Source organism: Dermacentor variabilis, chromosome 3 (assembly GCF_050947875.1).
Source record: "Dermacentor variabilis isolate Ectoservices chromosome 3, ASM5094787v1, whole genome shotgun sequence".
In the NCBI taxonomy this organism is placed as follows: Eukaryota; Metazoa; Arthropoda; class Arachnida; order Ixodida; family Ixodidae; genus Dermacentor; species Dermacentor variabilis.
Window position 1 is genome coordinate 240669226 of NC_134570.1, and position 15577 is coordinate 240684802.

Consider the following 15577-nt stretch of genomic DNA (forward strand, 5'->3'; position numbering starts at 1 on the left):
TATGTGCCATATGTCACAGGCAACAGTCATTCTAGTCTCTCTTCTTGTGGTAAAAGTATCCCAAAGCCTATTTTGTATGCTTGCAGATGAGTTGAGATTCACACATCAATGCCAGCTCACAAAGCATCTAATACGGCAATCAGCCAGCCACCTCCGCAGATGGAGAATTCTGCAGTTTCCAATCATACTGTTTCTGTTGTCCTTGGCAGAGATGTTGATTGTACACAGAGGGAATATATTGTAGGACAATAAAAATAACTTGTCATGACAAGGGCAATATATGGTAGAAATTATAGTAGACTATGACCAGCGTTAGCGCAAGCCCTGCGGTATCTAAAAAATGAGTAAAGTGCTGGTTTTCATATGCTATAGCTGCTGTGTGCATTAAGCTCAAAACTCCCTTCTTGGCAACATAACCCAGGAATGCCCACTCCAAACACTCTTGCACATGCACTTTGACAGCATCTGCTTTGATCTACCAAATTGCATATCAGTAAAGATGGGTCTAGTTCACTAAAGACTGACAATGCTGCATTCGTATGGAACCAAACTGTTCTCGGAAAGTTCTTGAAACCAGTCAAGCAGGTTTTTGAGAACTTTTAATCTGGCAAAATGACAAAATGAAAGTTATTTGAAATAAGTGATGCAATGCTAATGCGGTTTGGGCATGCATTTCAATGTGCTTGGCCTTCATCATCTCTAATCATAGTGAACCTGCCAAATTGGCAAGGATCTTGAATGAATTCTTCACTAAGCCCAACTATTTTGTTGCTGCCCTATATTGTCTCTATAGGAAGAGTGCACAACAAAAATCTTGTGGCTTCCTGATATCATAACACCCTATAACTTCCTTAGATGTAGGGCCATTTGATTCACCAATAAATACTTACACAGGATTTAGATGATGCCTTTAAAGATGTGTCCCTCATGCTTACATGTAAAGGAGCACTGACATTAAACTTTTGGACTGAATTTTTTTATATTAATCTGGTTCCAAATGGCAGCTTTTATGACCACACCATGCCACTGAAAGCTGCATGTGCTTTGAGCGATTCTTAATGTGTGCTAAAACTTGCTTCACTAAATCAATTTTCTTATGACTCTTCTCAAACATCTAAATTAAGATTAATTTAATTCTAGTGTTCTATAAGTCACAACCACGATACGATTACGAGGCATGCCATAGTTGCGGACTCCGGCTTAACTTTAATCGCCTGAGGTGTTTAACATGCACCCACTCCCCGGTGTGCACCAAGACAGAAAGGAAAGACCAATGTTGTGCTGCATAGTGGTCCTAACATGCTCAGTTTTCAATGACCTAATAATGGCATGGCTTACTCATGCACAACTGCAGCATGCATCATTTGTTTGTGACCTACCATGCAATGTTGTCACCAGATTATGGGGCCACACTGCCTTTGGCACGTTTAAATGTTGGCGTTAAGGATATATTTGTTGCACATAGAAGGAATTCGACGTTTTGTAGTGTAGTTAACTGAATGACAGCTACACACGCATAAGAAAAAAATTGTGCCAGGACTACTTAAACTCTGCAGTGTTTGAGTTTGACCAATTCTTGCGATTTTGTACATTTCGGATGACTGAAGGTCATTCATTACAGTTATACCAGCTTTTGTACTTTTTAGACATGCTGTTTGCCCCGGTTTTATACAGTGATCATAGATAGCCACACCACACGATGTCGGTAGAAGAATTCAGAATTTTAGTAAAATGGGGTTGCTTCATGTTGAGGTGCACCAGCATGTCATAGTAAATAGAAGCCAGAAGCAGCAGCATTTTAAGGTATTGTGCCGCACCATGTAAAGTCAAATTATTGTGCCCCCCTCCACTCTCGCTGGCAAAACCTGCTGGTGCAGCATTGCGAGCAAGCTTTCGAGGTACGCTGCGCTCTTTCCAAAACAGCGTCCGAGGCAGCCATCTATTTTGCCTACAGGACGAAAAGTCCCTGGCCAGGAGTGCATCGAACATACGGAAATAGCTGTCAATTGTGCTGCTGAACTTCTAGAGATTTATAGTTTTGACCTCAGGTTGCAGAACACAGCAATGCTATAGCAAGCAGTGTGGTGAAAGCTGTTTCACGGCTCTACCACGGCATAGCCAGCACTGCATGCATATACTATACACAAGCATGAGGTTTTAGCAGCAATACTTAACAGTAAATTGTATTTGTACAACTTCACTCTGTCTTTAACACTGCCAGGCTTTAAAATACATGAGAAGAGGTCACTGTCTTTCATTTGATGTGTTTATACAAAAAAAGTGTGTGCATGGAAGGGGTTAAGGCTCCTTTGTCAAGCCAAAATGCTTCCTGGCATGATAAAGTGAAGCCTTGTGCATTTCAGTCTGCAGTTGCTCACTGCACTTTCAAAAGTGCAATCAGCACAAAGAGCACAGGAAAACACACAAGCAATGGTTCAGCAATTTATTTGAAACAAATGCAACTTTGTTTTACAAAAAGACCACATTCCAAAAAGCAACCACATGCTATGCAGACAATACAGCCAACTTATGTTAATTGTACAGATGTTAACATGCCCTGCCTTTATATGTGGAAATGTTTCAAGTCTCAAAGTGTGCCCCTACTTTGTAGCTTGTCCTTGGAACAATGATTCAAACAAATGCTAAATTTAGCACCATTGCCACACTGATAGAAGAAAACTACATATTAAATCTTGGAGAACAGAAAAAAGGGTATAGTAAATTTCCAATAATCTGACTCCGGTTAATTTAATTTTTTCAGTTAATTCAAACCTGGCCAACGCCCATGCATTTCTATGGGATTAAACATTCATCATTTCGATCCTAAAACTGGCATTCGCCGGATAATGCGAACTTGACCAGACCCCAATAATGACCCCTTTTAGTGGCAGCGCATGTCTCAGTAGAGCTTAGGGGACAGTGAATGCATTAAACAAATGCCATCTCTCTGAAATGCCTATTTTTGACCCACCCGAGAAAGATTTTCAAGCAGTAACGGTAGCTGACAATGTCCGGTTGTGGTACTTACCTGATTCTAACGAACACTTTTTGTTTTCGAAGGACATTGAAACGAAAATTGCCTAGCTGTGCAATCGATTGCGAAACTAAAACCGTGGTTGTAGCATTCATATGCTTTCCCACATATCATGGCTGTAATAGAGCGAAGCTGGCTTTAGAAAATCAGCTGCCGTTCTAAAAAATGAGGTACGCGTAGGTTTCTACTTTGGTGTGGAGTTAAGTCATTTCTACTTTAGTTTTATATTGTGGACAAATAGAAATTTGATGCACATTCGTTTCAGAGGCGTGTTACTCAAGCACATATTGCCAAATGAATCAACGGTGCTTCAGCAGGTTTTTGCATCTTAATTCGACCCGTCAGTCTCGTGAGGGTAGAATTAATGGAAGTTGATTGTATAAATTGTGTGATGAAGCACCAAGAAAGTTACCTTGCTCAGGTAGTGAAAAAGCATGGAAAAAGTGCTTCACACAACATCCACTGATGTTCTGTTGCAGATGCAAAAGCTGCCTCCTTTATCTGGAACAGAATAAATTCCTTTCGAAGGCAAAATAAAAAACAGAAAGAGAAGTCATCAACGCATTCCACATCCATCTTATTCAGCCTTTACAGTGTTGCTACATCACCATTTGCTTAGCCTCCTATGCCAAAAAAAATTGTCGAAAATAAAATGACCCGATTCCCATGTTTTTCACCATCCAAGCAGTGTTTACTGCCAATTATTACTGCTTTCTGTAACCTCACCTGTAAATACTGTATTTTAACCTGTATGTTAACACTGAGCTATACGATAAGCTTAGTGAAAGTTAAAAAAGAATACTGGATGTTCATTTCTGTTTTTTTAGATATAAGAAGGGGTGCTTAAAAGCGAGCCACATTTGCAAAATGCTTGAATAAACAGCAACTACCCCGGTCATGCGCTAATTGTGGCCATGCTGTCCCTGCAAACTTCTTAATCTCATCCGCCCACCTAACTTTCTTCCGCCCCTGCTACGCTTCCCCTCTCTTGGAATCCAGTCCATAACCCTTAATGACCATCGGTTATCTTCCCTCCTCATTACATGCCCTGCCCATGCCCATTTTTCTTGATTTCAAGTAAGATATCATTAACTCGCATTTGTTCCCTCACCCCAATCTGCTCTCATCTTATCCCCTAACGTTACACCCATCATTCTTCTTTCCATAGCTCGATGTGTCGTCCTCAGTTTAAGTAGAACCCTTTTTGTAAGCCTCCAGGTTTCTGCCCCGTAGGTGAGTACTGGTAAGACACACCAGTTATACACTTTTCTCTTCAGGGATAATGGCAACCTGCTGTTCATGATCTGAGAATGCCTGCCAAACGCACCCCAGCCCATTGTTATCCTTCTGATTATTTCGGTCTCATGATCCGGACTCGCGGTCACTGCCTGCCCTAAGTAGATGTATTCCCTTACCACTTCTAGTGCCTCGCTACCTATCGTAAACTGCTGTTCTCTTCCGAGACTGTTAAAAATTACTTTAGTTTCCTGCAGATTAATTTTCAGACCTACCATTCTGCTTTGCCTCTCCAGGTCAGTGAGCATGCATTGCAATTGGTCCCCTGAGTTACTAAGCAAGACAATATCATCAGCGAATCGCAATTCTCCATTAACTCTTATCCCCAATTCTTCCCAATCCAGGTCTCTAAATACCTCCTGTAAACATGCTGTGAATAGCATATGAGAGATTGTATCTCCCTGCCTGACGCCTTTCTTTATTGGGATTTTGTTGCTTTCTTTATGGAGGACTACGGTGGCTGTGGAGCCGCTGTAGATATCTTTTAGTATTTTTACATATGGCTCGTCTACACCCCAATTCCATAATGCCTGCATGACTGCTAAGGTTTTGACTGAATCAAACACTTTCTTGTAATCAATGAAAGCTATGTATAAGGGGTGGCATTAAAATTAGATCTTTTGTCTCCTGCGATAGCTTACTGGTATCCTGTCTTACGAAGTTACAACCGACTTCTACTGCGCACTCCTTAATGATGCCCATAAGATTTTCGTTCATTGCTTCAACACTAAGGTTCTCTTCCCGAGTTAAAGCCCTATACCTCTTCTGTAGCTTGATCCGAAATTCCTCTATTTTCCCTCTTACCGCTAACTCATTGATCGGCTTCTTATGTACCAGTTTTTTCCATTCCCTCCTCAAGTCTAGGCTAATTCGAGATCTTACCATCCTATGGTCACTGCAGTGCACCTCGCCGAGCACGTACACATCTTGTATGATGCCAGGGTTAGCACAGGGTATGAGGTCTATTTCATTTTTAGTCTCGCCATTAGGGCTCCTCCACGTCCACTTTCGGTCATCCCGCTTGCGGAAGAAGGTATTCATTGTCCACAAATTATTCCGTTCTGCAAACTCTACTAATAACTCTCCCCTACTATTCCTAGAACCTTTGCCATATTCCCTCACTGACTTTTCTCCAGCCTGCTTCTTGCCTACCCTGGCATTGAAGTCGCCCATCAGTATAGTGTATTTCGTTTTGACTTCACCTATCGCCAATTCCACGTCTTCATAGAAGCTTTCGACTTCCTGGTTATCATGACTAGATGTAGGGGCGTAGACCTGTATGACCTTCAATTTGTACCTCTTATTAAGTTTCACAGCAAGACCTGCCACCCGCTCGTTAATGCTATACAATTCCTGTATGTTACCAGCTATATCCTTATTAAACAGGAATCCGACTCCTAGTCCTTGTCTCTCCGCTAAGCCCTGGTGGCACAGCATGTACCCGCTTTTTAGCACTGTATATGCTTCATTTGTCCTCCCAACCTCACTGAGCTCTATTATATCCCATTTAATGCCCGCTAATTCCTCCAATAGCAAAGTTAGACACTCCTCACTAGAAAACGTTCTAGCATTAAACATTGCCAGGTTCAGATTCCAATGGTGGCCTGTCCAGATCCAGAGACTCTTAGCACGCTCTGCTGCATTGCAGGTCTGACCGCTGCAATGGTCAGTTGCTTTGTAGCTGCTGGGGACTATTGTTCTATTCATATAGAAGGTTGTGGCCAAGTACTGCACCAAGATGGGCAATCCTGCTCTGGTGAGGGAGTGCATTACCGGTTCTGGTCACCGGGGTCAGGCCACCAGGCCTGTTTATACAGCTGTATCAACATGTGGATTTTTTTTATCCACCAGTGGAAAATTGCATGGCACCGGGATTTGAACCACAGTCCTTTTGCACGTGAGGCAGATGCTCTACCTCTACGCTATCGCATCAGGGCGCATGTAGTAAGTAATTATACAGAAAGCGTTTTATTTACTGTAATTGGAGGTTTGGAGTAGATTAGTTCGACCACTCAAGGAGTGGGAATGGTTGAACTGTCAGAACTCCGACAAAAGGACTGGAATCACATAAACCACAACTCTGAAGGAATGAAGTGGTAATAGAATGGAGCGCCCCCACTCTGCAATTCTGCACCATGCCAATATATCCTGTTCTTGGGCAATGCCAGTGCAGCTCTAGAACCACAAAGACGACTGCACTACCAGGGCGAAACACATCGAAGGCCCGTCAGCTGCTGCATGAGCACGTGCTGCCAACGAGCAATCCTGCACAACACACACACACATGCAGTGCACAGACTGGTACCCTACGTAGGGGCTAGGACTCACGAAAACTATAGTGTTCTCCACAAATGTGACGAGTACCAGGCCGCCGAACTCCTTGCCCTGTGCACGTTGCTGTCTATCTTCATGAGCCTAGATCCTGATGCAGCCACTGGTGCCACGCTGCTATTTTCAAAGGCCACCACTAGGTGAAGCGCCAAGGACCGCCCAGGCCAGGGGACATCGGCTTGGTCCGATACACAAACGACAGTAAACTTCGTATTGACAGGACTACGAATTGGATTAGTAAATTCTTAACTAACCGGTACCAATTTGTAACTACTAATTAACTTTCTTCTCTGCGATCGCTAGTAAGATCTGGTGTGCCACAAAGCTCTGTATTGGGACCAATTTTATTCCACCACAAACATGGCTCCACACAATAGTTTTGTTTGAAAACATATGTGAGTGCATATGCTTGTATTGGACAGCGAGAATAATTAAGAGTCAGTAAGCAATGTCAAATACATGCAATCTGGCTTACAAAACAAAAGGAACTGGTCACTATTTAGTAATAGTTTTCCGTTAAACAACTTCACCCTTGAAAAGTTCCTCATTCTACAAAGGTTTATATAGTGAAATATAGAAATATTTGGATGCATTTGAGTTATCACCTGGCCCAAGGAACTTCTAGTGGCAGCCTGTCTCGATCTCGCAATTCCTGGCACTGCCCAATATACAGCATGCCTGACTGCTGCAGTGGTCAAGTGCTCTGCAGCTGTAGGAAACCGAGGGATAAGAGTTGATTGCACAATTTATGGCATTTCCAAATTTTTAACTTAGTACCATCTCTATACTATGTCGACACTATGCCACTAGACCATTGCTCTGCTGCAGTCATCATAATATTAATTACTCATCGTATACACAAGCTATACAACTGTTTAGGCAAAATTTTAAACTGTGCGAGGAAGACAGGACGTGAACTGAAACATAGACACACAAAGCACAGGCTTCCAACTGGTTTTATTTTGTGAAAGCAAAGAATATATAAGGTACTTCAATATAGCAAAACAAGGAGCAATTGCAAATAATTTGTGCACAAGGTATTGACGAGAAATATCAAGGCCATGTCTGCATTAAGAGTGCAGGAGAGTCTTAATGTGCCCATCTAAGACTTTAATTCTTTCCTTGAGAATCTCCTCTTGCAGTGCAGGAGCTGCGACAGCAAAAGCTGCCTGCCTTATGAGGAACAGAATAAATTCCTTTCAAAGGTAAACTGAAGAACAGAAAGAGAAGTCATCAAGGCATTCCACATCGCTAAAAGGTGTGACAACTAAGTTAGCTCACCCTCTTGATCCCTATCAAGGAAAGAAATAGAATTCTTAGATGGGCACATTGGGACTCTACTGCGCTCTTAATGCACAGGTGGCCTTGCTATTTTTTGTCACTGCCTCGTGCACAATTTCTTTGCGAATGTTCTTTGTTTTGCCATTTTGAAGAACCTTATAAACTCTCTGCCTTCACCAAACAAAGCCAGTCGGAAGTCTACACTTTGTGCATGCATCTATGTTTTTGTTCATGTCCTGTCTTCCTCGCAGAGTTTAAAATTTTGCTGAAGCTACGAGCAGACTAGCCCAAAACATGCCTTACTTCAGTGTACAGCTGGGCTTGTTGGTAAAGCTACACAATGCAGCTCAAGTGTGTTTCTGCTCTTCCGTGTTCTCATAATGTGGCTCAGCCTTGAGTGCATGTGTAGTTTCAATACTGGCTACTATATTTTAACGACTAATATAATTTCAATCTTCAACTTCCAGCCAGACAGAGAACCTCATACTACATTCTGAACATTGCTGCAGTGTAGCAGGATTTCTGTCTAATGCATTGGCCTCTACCACCAAATGCCTGAGAAATTAAAAAAAATTATGTAGATTCCAAGCACAGTGGGGATTCATGTTACAGGAGGCATACTGCAGGTAAATGGCTACATAGTGTTGGTTCGGGTTCTTCCAAACATTGCAGTGTTGACCAATGTGTTTGTGTATGGTGAGTGATTGCATATATATTATGACACAAGCTTTGTGAGGAGAGTACGAATGCAAAGGCATGGTTTCTTTGCCTCTTTCCTAACACTTTGTGGCGGCTGCAGTTTTGACAAGTGTAAAACTTGGCTTATGCAGTATGCGCAAATGGGTTTGAGACTTTTAAGACCAATTTCCTTGAGGCAAAGTTTAGCATGGAGCCAGTTTTGTCACAAGGAAGTTATTCCTACTCACACATGCCTGTTTTCTTTTTTTTCATTTAGTTTCAGGTCCACCTAAATTATTGCCGTCATGACAGCCGTCACATATAATATGGTAGCATCAATCTTTGTATTAATCATTCGAGTATTGAAATCTAAAAGTTTGCAGCAGTGTAAAAGGACAGGAGGACAAGAGGAGAGAGGAGAAGAGAGGTTGCAGTGTAACAGAAATAGGCAAGCACTAATTGAGCGACAAGACCACTGGACACAGGAAAAGCAGATTTAGCTGAAACACAGCAGCCTGTAAGGAAGAGACGGAACATAATTCTTTGTGAAGCTTAGTCTGCATCACAGTTTTATATACCATCGGAGATCATGAACATGCCAGAGGCAAAGCATACTGTTACGGGGATGTTGGGAGTATAGAAAGACTGTATTTACAATATATATTGTCACGTGGTAGTGACGGTTGAGAAGGCAGCAAAACTATGATTGACGAAACAAGCGTTTTATTGGGCGAACTTGTGCCCTCAAAAGAGGCTACACTCAAAGAAGGATGGTAGCGGCGAACACGATCGGCGGTCGTCGAAAATCTGATGAGCGGGTCAAGCGCGTCGGCTTTTATACATCTGTCGTCGAATGTTCCGGAGCAGTCACTGGGACCTGCGTGCCTTCCACAATGTTCCACATTATTCGCGTCGCGCACACATGCAATCAGATAACACAAGTTGCGGTGAAAGACAGTGGACGGAACCATCGATAACATTCCAGAAACCTCTTTTACATGCAGGCGCGTCCTGTGCTGTGGGATAATATTTGTTAGGCGGCGAGAAGTGGTCGCCCAATAAAGATAAAGAAGTACACGTGTCAATATACAAGATGAGGCAGAGTAGTTAAGATGGCTGACCACCAACAGCACGCAGCAGGCAGCGTGCTGCGGTCTTCTTCCTCTCATTTTTCATCCTTCCGTAACAGGACCCCCAGGTGGTGAAGCGCCGTCTCGGCTCATGGTAGGCAAATAATCGTGAACGAAGTATGGCTTCAGCAGCGAAACATGCACGACGTCAACAGGCGTCAGACTTGAGGATGCATCAAACTGAAGTGGCGAAATCTCAATTTATGTCGTTAACTTGACTTAGGACTTCATAAGGCCCTGTGTAGTGAGACAGAAGCTTCTGGGAGAGGCCAACCCGAAGACATGGTGACCAAAGGGGCATCCAAGCACCTGGTGCGAACTTAACATCGCGATGGCATCAGTCATAACTCTTTTGGTATATGCTGCGGGGCTAATAAACGAGATTGGGTGACTTGACATGCCCTGTGAGCGCGATCGATGACTTCATGAGCATGGTCAGTTGCAACACGTGGCACAGAAGGGATTATGATGTCAAAAAGCAAAGTGGTTTTGCAACCATACAAAAGATAAAAGGGTGAATATCCTGCAGTGTCACGTCGGGACAAGTTATACACAAACGGCACGTAGGCCAGCGTGGTGTCCCAGTCACGGTGATCGTTGGAGACCTACATCGACAGCATCTCTGTGATTGTTCGGTTGAGACATTCCATAAGACCGTTTGTTTGTGGGTGGTAGGCGGTGGACAGCTTGTGCTCAGTGGCACAAGAGCGGACGAGGTCGTCGACAACTAGAGACAAGAATGAGCAGCTGCGGTCTGTAATAACTGTCGAGGTGCACCATGGTGGACAATGACGTCATGGAGGAGAATATCGACGACGTCTGTTGCACAACTAGTCGGCAACGCCTTTGGTATCGCATAGCGTGTCATGTAATCAGTAGCGATGGCAATCGACTTGTTAGCTCTAGTCGTCGTCGGAAAAGTGCCAGGTAAGTCAAGGCCTAAGCGAGAGAACGGTTCACAGGGAACTTCAACTGGATGGAGTCATCCGACAGGTGGTAGGGGAGGTTTCTTCCGGCACTGACACAATTCGCAAGTTGCGACATAACAGTGCACAAAGCAGTAGAGACCTGGCCAGAAGAACCGGCGTTGTACATGATCATATGTATGCAAAACTACAAGGTGTCCCACCGTCGGTGCATCGTGAAGTTGTTCAAAAGCAACAGATTGCAGATGACGAGGACGGCCAAGGAGCAACTCAGGGCCATCAGCATTCATATTGCAGTTGTAGAGGATGCCGTTGCGCGGCAAGAACATGCGGCATGTGCCGTCAGTGCTGTGAGAGTGATTGCACTCCGGCAATGATGGACTGTGAGGACTCGTCGCGTTGTTGTTCGGTGCGCATGTCAGTCATGTCAGTGAAAGCCATCACGCAGGTCACCGGATCATGCACAGAAGGATCAAGTGGATCCACGGGGTGACGAGAGGCAGTTAGTGTCCTTGTGGAGGCATCCAGTCTTGTAATTGCCAATAAATGAAAATTCCTGGAGCCACGAAGCCCAGCCACCAAGCCGTCCTGTCAGGTCCCGGAGGGAAGACAGCCGGCAGAGTGCGTGGTGGTCTGTAACGACCGAAAATGTACGGCCGTACAAATATGGCCGGAACTTGACGACAGCCCAAACTAAAGCGAAGCACTCCCACTCGGTGATGGGGTAATTTCTCTCGGCAGGTGACAGCAGGCGGCTGGCATAAGCTATCACGCACTCCATACCATTCTGTTGTTGATCGAGAACAACGCCGATGCCATGGCCGCTTGCGCCAGTGTGGACTTCGGTCGGTGCAGATGGATCAAAGTGGGCAAGTATGGGAAGGGTGGTCAGAAACCTGATGAGAGCGGCAAACGCATGAGCCTGCTTTGGGCCCCATGAGAATGGCGTGTTCTTCTTTTTGATCTGTCAAAGGCCGAGCAATGTTGGCAAGGTTTTTGATGAAACGATAAAAGTAAGAACACAGGCCGAAGAAGCAGAATGTGGCACAGGGAAACTGCGTATGGCACGAACTTTTTCCGAATCTGGTTGGACACCGGATGCGTCAATAAGGTGCCCCAACACGGTAATCTGATGGCGCCCAAATTGACACTTCGTGGAGTTGGAGGCCAGCTTTTCAGAAGACCGCAATAATGGCAGTGAGTCGGGTAAGGCAGCTGCCCAACATGGGAGAAAAAACAGCTTTGTCAAGCTAACAAAGACAGGTGGTCCATTTGCAGCATCGTAGAAGAGAGTCCATCACAAGTTAAAATGTCGCACGAGCATTGCATAGGCAAAAGGGCATGACTTTGAAATGATATAAGCCATCCGGTGTGATGAAGGCTGTCTTCTCCAACCATTTCATCAACCGAAATCTGCCAGTAGCTGGATCAAAGATCGATGGACGATAAGTATTTAGCTCTGTGCAAGCGGTCCAAGGCGTCATCGATGCATGGTAGTGGGTAGACGTCTTTTCGCGTGATCTCATTTAAGTGGCAATAATCGACGAAAATGTGCCAGGCACCATCTTTCTTTTTTCACATGGACGACAGGCGTAGGGCTGGCTGATGGCTCGATGACCCCTTTGCGGAGCGTTTTGCCCGCCTCTGATTGGATGGCTCGACGTTCAGCATGCGATGCAGGATACGGACGCTGACAAATAGGATTTGTGTCTCTAGTGTTTATATGATAGTGAACAACAGATGTTCATCCTAAAGGCCTGTTGCCGAAATCAAAGATTCCACTGTACGATTCAAGCAGGAGACGTATGTCCCTGGCCTGTGCAGAGGTGAGGTTAAGTGCAGTCATTTTCGCAAAGTCGTCCGTTAAGGAACTAGAGCTGGGCGCTGCGATTGGCACTAATAAACCACTCTCAGAATTCAGACTCTCAATATCAAATTCAGAACCACTAGAAACGCTGTCCAAGAACATGCTGGCCGGAATCACTTGAGGACACAGGCTGAAATTCAGAAGAGGTAAAACAATGTCATTATTAGTAACCGTGACCGGTTCAAAGCACATCGATGATGGGGCGAAGCACATATTCACCATCAGGAACCTGTGGCTGGGCGGTCAAGGTGACGTAAGTAACTGCTTCGGGTGACAGACGCACATCACGAAGCGAGCACAAGTGCGGTGGGGCGGTGCTCTGAGCATCGGCGAGTTGAGGCAGTTCTAACTGAAGAACGCCGGCCGTGCAGTCGGGGAGAGCAGAATGAGTGGATAAAAAGTCAAATCCTGGGATAACGTTGTGAGGGAAGATGTTGCTCACAGCAAAGAGAACAGAAGTAGGGCGGCCAGCTATACTTGCAGTACACATTCCAAGAACCAGCATTCCACCGTCAGCCATATGAAGCACTCGGGCAGCTGCTGGGGTGAGGACCTTCTTTAAACGACTACGCAGGCTAGCACTCATCACAGGTATGTGGTCTCCACTGTCGATGAGTGCTTGGACAGCTATGCTGTCTATTTTAATGCCAATTACACTTCTCCTTGTGTGCATAGACAGGGGATTTGCTGCAGCATTAGGCAATGCAGCACCACCTCTGAGGGCTGCATTTCTTAGTTTTACGAACAGATGCGGCCAAACGCCACAGGGGACGAAAGGCGACGTGGCTGTGGCGAACGCGAAGATGGGCGACGTGTTTGCGGTGAACGAGACTGGTGTCCGTGCGGCGATGGTGAGCGACTGTACCACATGTTCCTAGCAGAGTTGCCGCTGTTGGATTCGGCGGTGGGCATAACATTGCGGGCATTTTCATCAAAACGGCTCAGGTTGGTTGGCATGCGAAGTGTTAAGGGCCACGAGTTGTGAAAGTATTGGCGACATGACCAATGTGCCAGCAGGTGAAACATATCGGCTGGTCGTCCGCAGTTCTCTACTCAGTCGGGCTGCGATAACACGGAGAGAAGCGTCGGGGTGGAACAAAAATAGTAGAAGGGCGTTTGTTAGCTCTGGGATTGGCAACAGCACAGACAGAACGTAAGCCAATGTTTTCCTGGTGAATGATGGCTTGTAAGAAGGGGACTGAAAATGTTGTAGCATCAGGGATAGGCAAACAGAAATGCAGGCGCCATCACATCCAGTTCACGTCAACGATTCGCACCACATCCTCCGATGGCGACGCAGGCTGGTGTGTGGGTTGATCTTCACACGTTGGCGTTGCAGCAGTAGTGGGAAGTCTGGCGAATGGTTGCAAGACGCATCGGCTTTTGGCGTGCTGGAATTGTCGGCACTCTTTAATGATAACATCAACTGTAGAGCAGCTTTTGCACATGAGCAGATTAAAGGCGTCGTCAGCAACCCTTAAGCACATGCCCGACCTTCTCAGCTTCTGTCATGTCATGATCGGGTTTGCTTTACGACAAAGTGCCAGCATGTCTTGGATGTACAAGAGATAGGACTCCGTGGGGAATTGAGAACAGGAGGCCTGTTCCTGTTTTGCGTCAATTTTACGGCCGGCTGGTTTGCCAAACAACTCTGTCAACTTCTCTTTGCATTGGTCCCAGCTGGTTAGCTCCTCTTCGTGGTTTTCATACCACACCTTTGCCGTGCCTCTTAGGTAGAACAACAGGTTAACTAGCACACGCGTGGGGTCCCATCTGTTGATTCCACTCCCACGTTCGTACATAGCCACCCACTTTTCAACATCGGTGCCATTGGTCCCACAGAAAGTTCCAGGATCCTTGGGTTGCGCAACCACAACCTTGGCTATGCCCGATGACAAGGTACAGCAAGATGCTACTTTACCCCCAGATGTCACCTCTTATGACATTTCAAGGCAGCGAGACTGAGACTGCACTGTATTCAGCGGCACTGACAACCATGATGTAGAGGATTGACTTTCCCCCTATGTACAACACATCAGCAGAATAAGAACAAGGAAATGCACCAAACAGGTGCATGGCACTAAACTGGACCCACTACCTGCTGTATGCAAGAGAGAATGAGGAAGAATGAGCTTCCCGTTACTCCTGAGCACCTACCTACAACTGCTTTTATGGGCACAGCATTGAAGCTGCAATTGAGGTAATGCCTAACACCACATGAAATACAAAGCACACTACGTCAACACAGAGAAACCAAAACAATTGCACACACTTCTCACCGAAATAGACACAACACCTGCTTTGTTGCATCTGAGTTGAAACGGGTGAATCCCAAACTCTGTGTCACATAACATCTGAAAAAATTAGCTGCTACGAGATAACCAATGAGATTAATCTGGCGCGCTATGCATGCGCATCTTTAGCCTAATGGGTAAAGAATTGGGCTGCTGCACTAAGGACCCAGATTAACAACCCACCATCAGGCACATTACTAACTATTATTGAGCCTATCTGACTGGATGTATGAAGAAGCCAGGAGACAGCTCATGATAATGCTTTGCATAAGAGACAACGAAGCTGAACCCACGTTTTCTGCCTTGTGCTTGCAATGCTCTACCAAGTGAGCTTCAACGGCAGTTGTCCCAATGTCAATTTTCTTGGATAGCTGCGCATATGTACTAAGCATAGCCGTGGGAGTGCTAGGCAGCAGTACTCACAGTTATGATGGCAGACGTGTAATATCCTTTAAAACACCAACATATCAAAGCACATGATCTTAGAAGCTGACAACTCGCTAATAAACACTCGTTTTCTACCATGAGGCCCCAAGGCACCCGAAATCAAAACATTTGTATCTTATGAGCGAGAAAAATCGGGAATCATGCAGCTCAATTTTTTGTTTATAACAAGCATGTGATGGCAACAGACAATGAAGCAACAGTGACTACATAGAAAAATGGGTTAGAGCTGACGACAATCATTGGCAGCTCACACTATAAAGCTTTCTCTCCAATTTATTGTCTCAAGACATCTG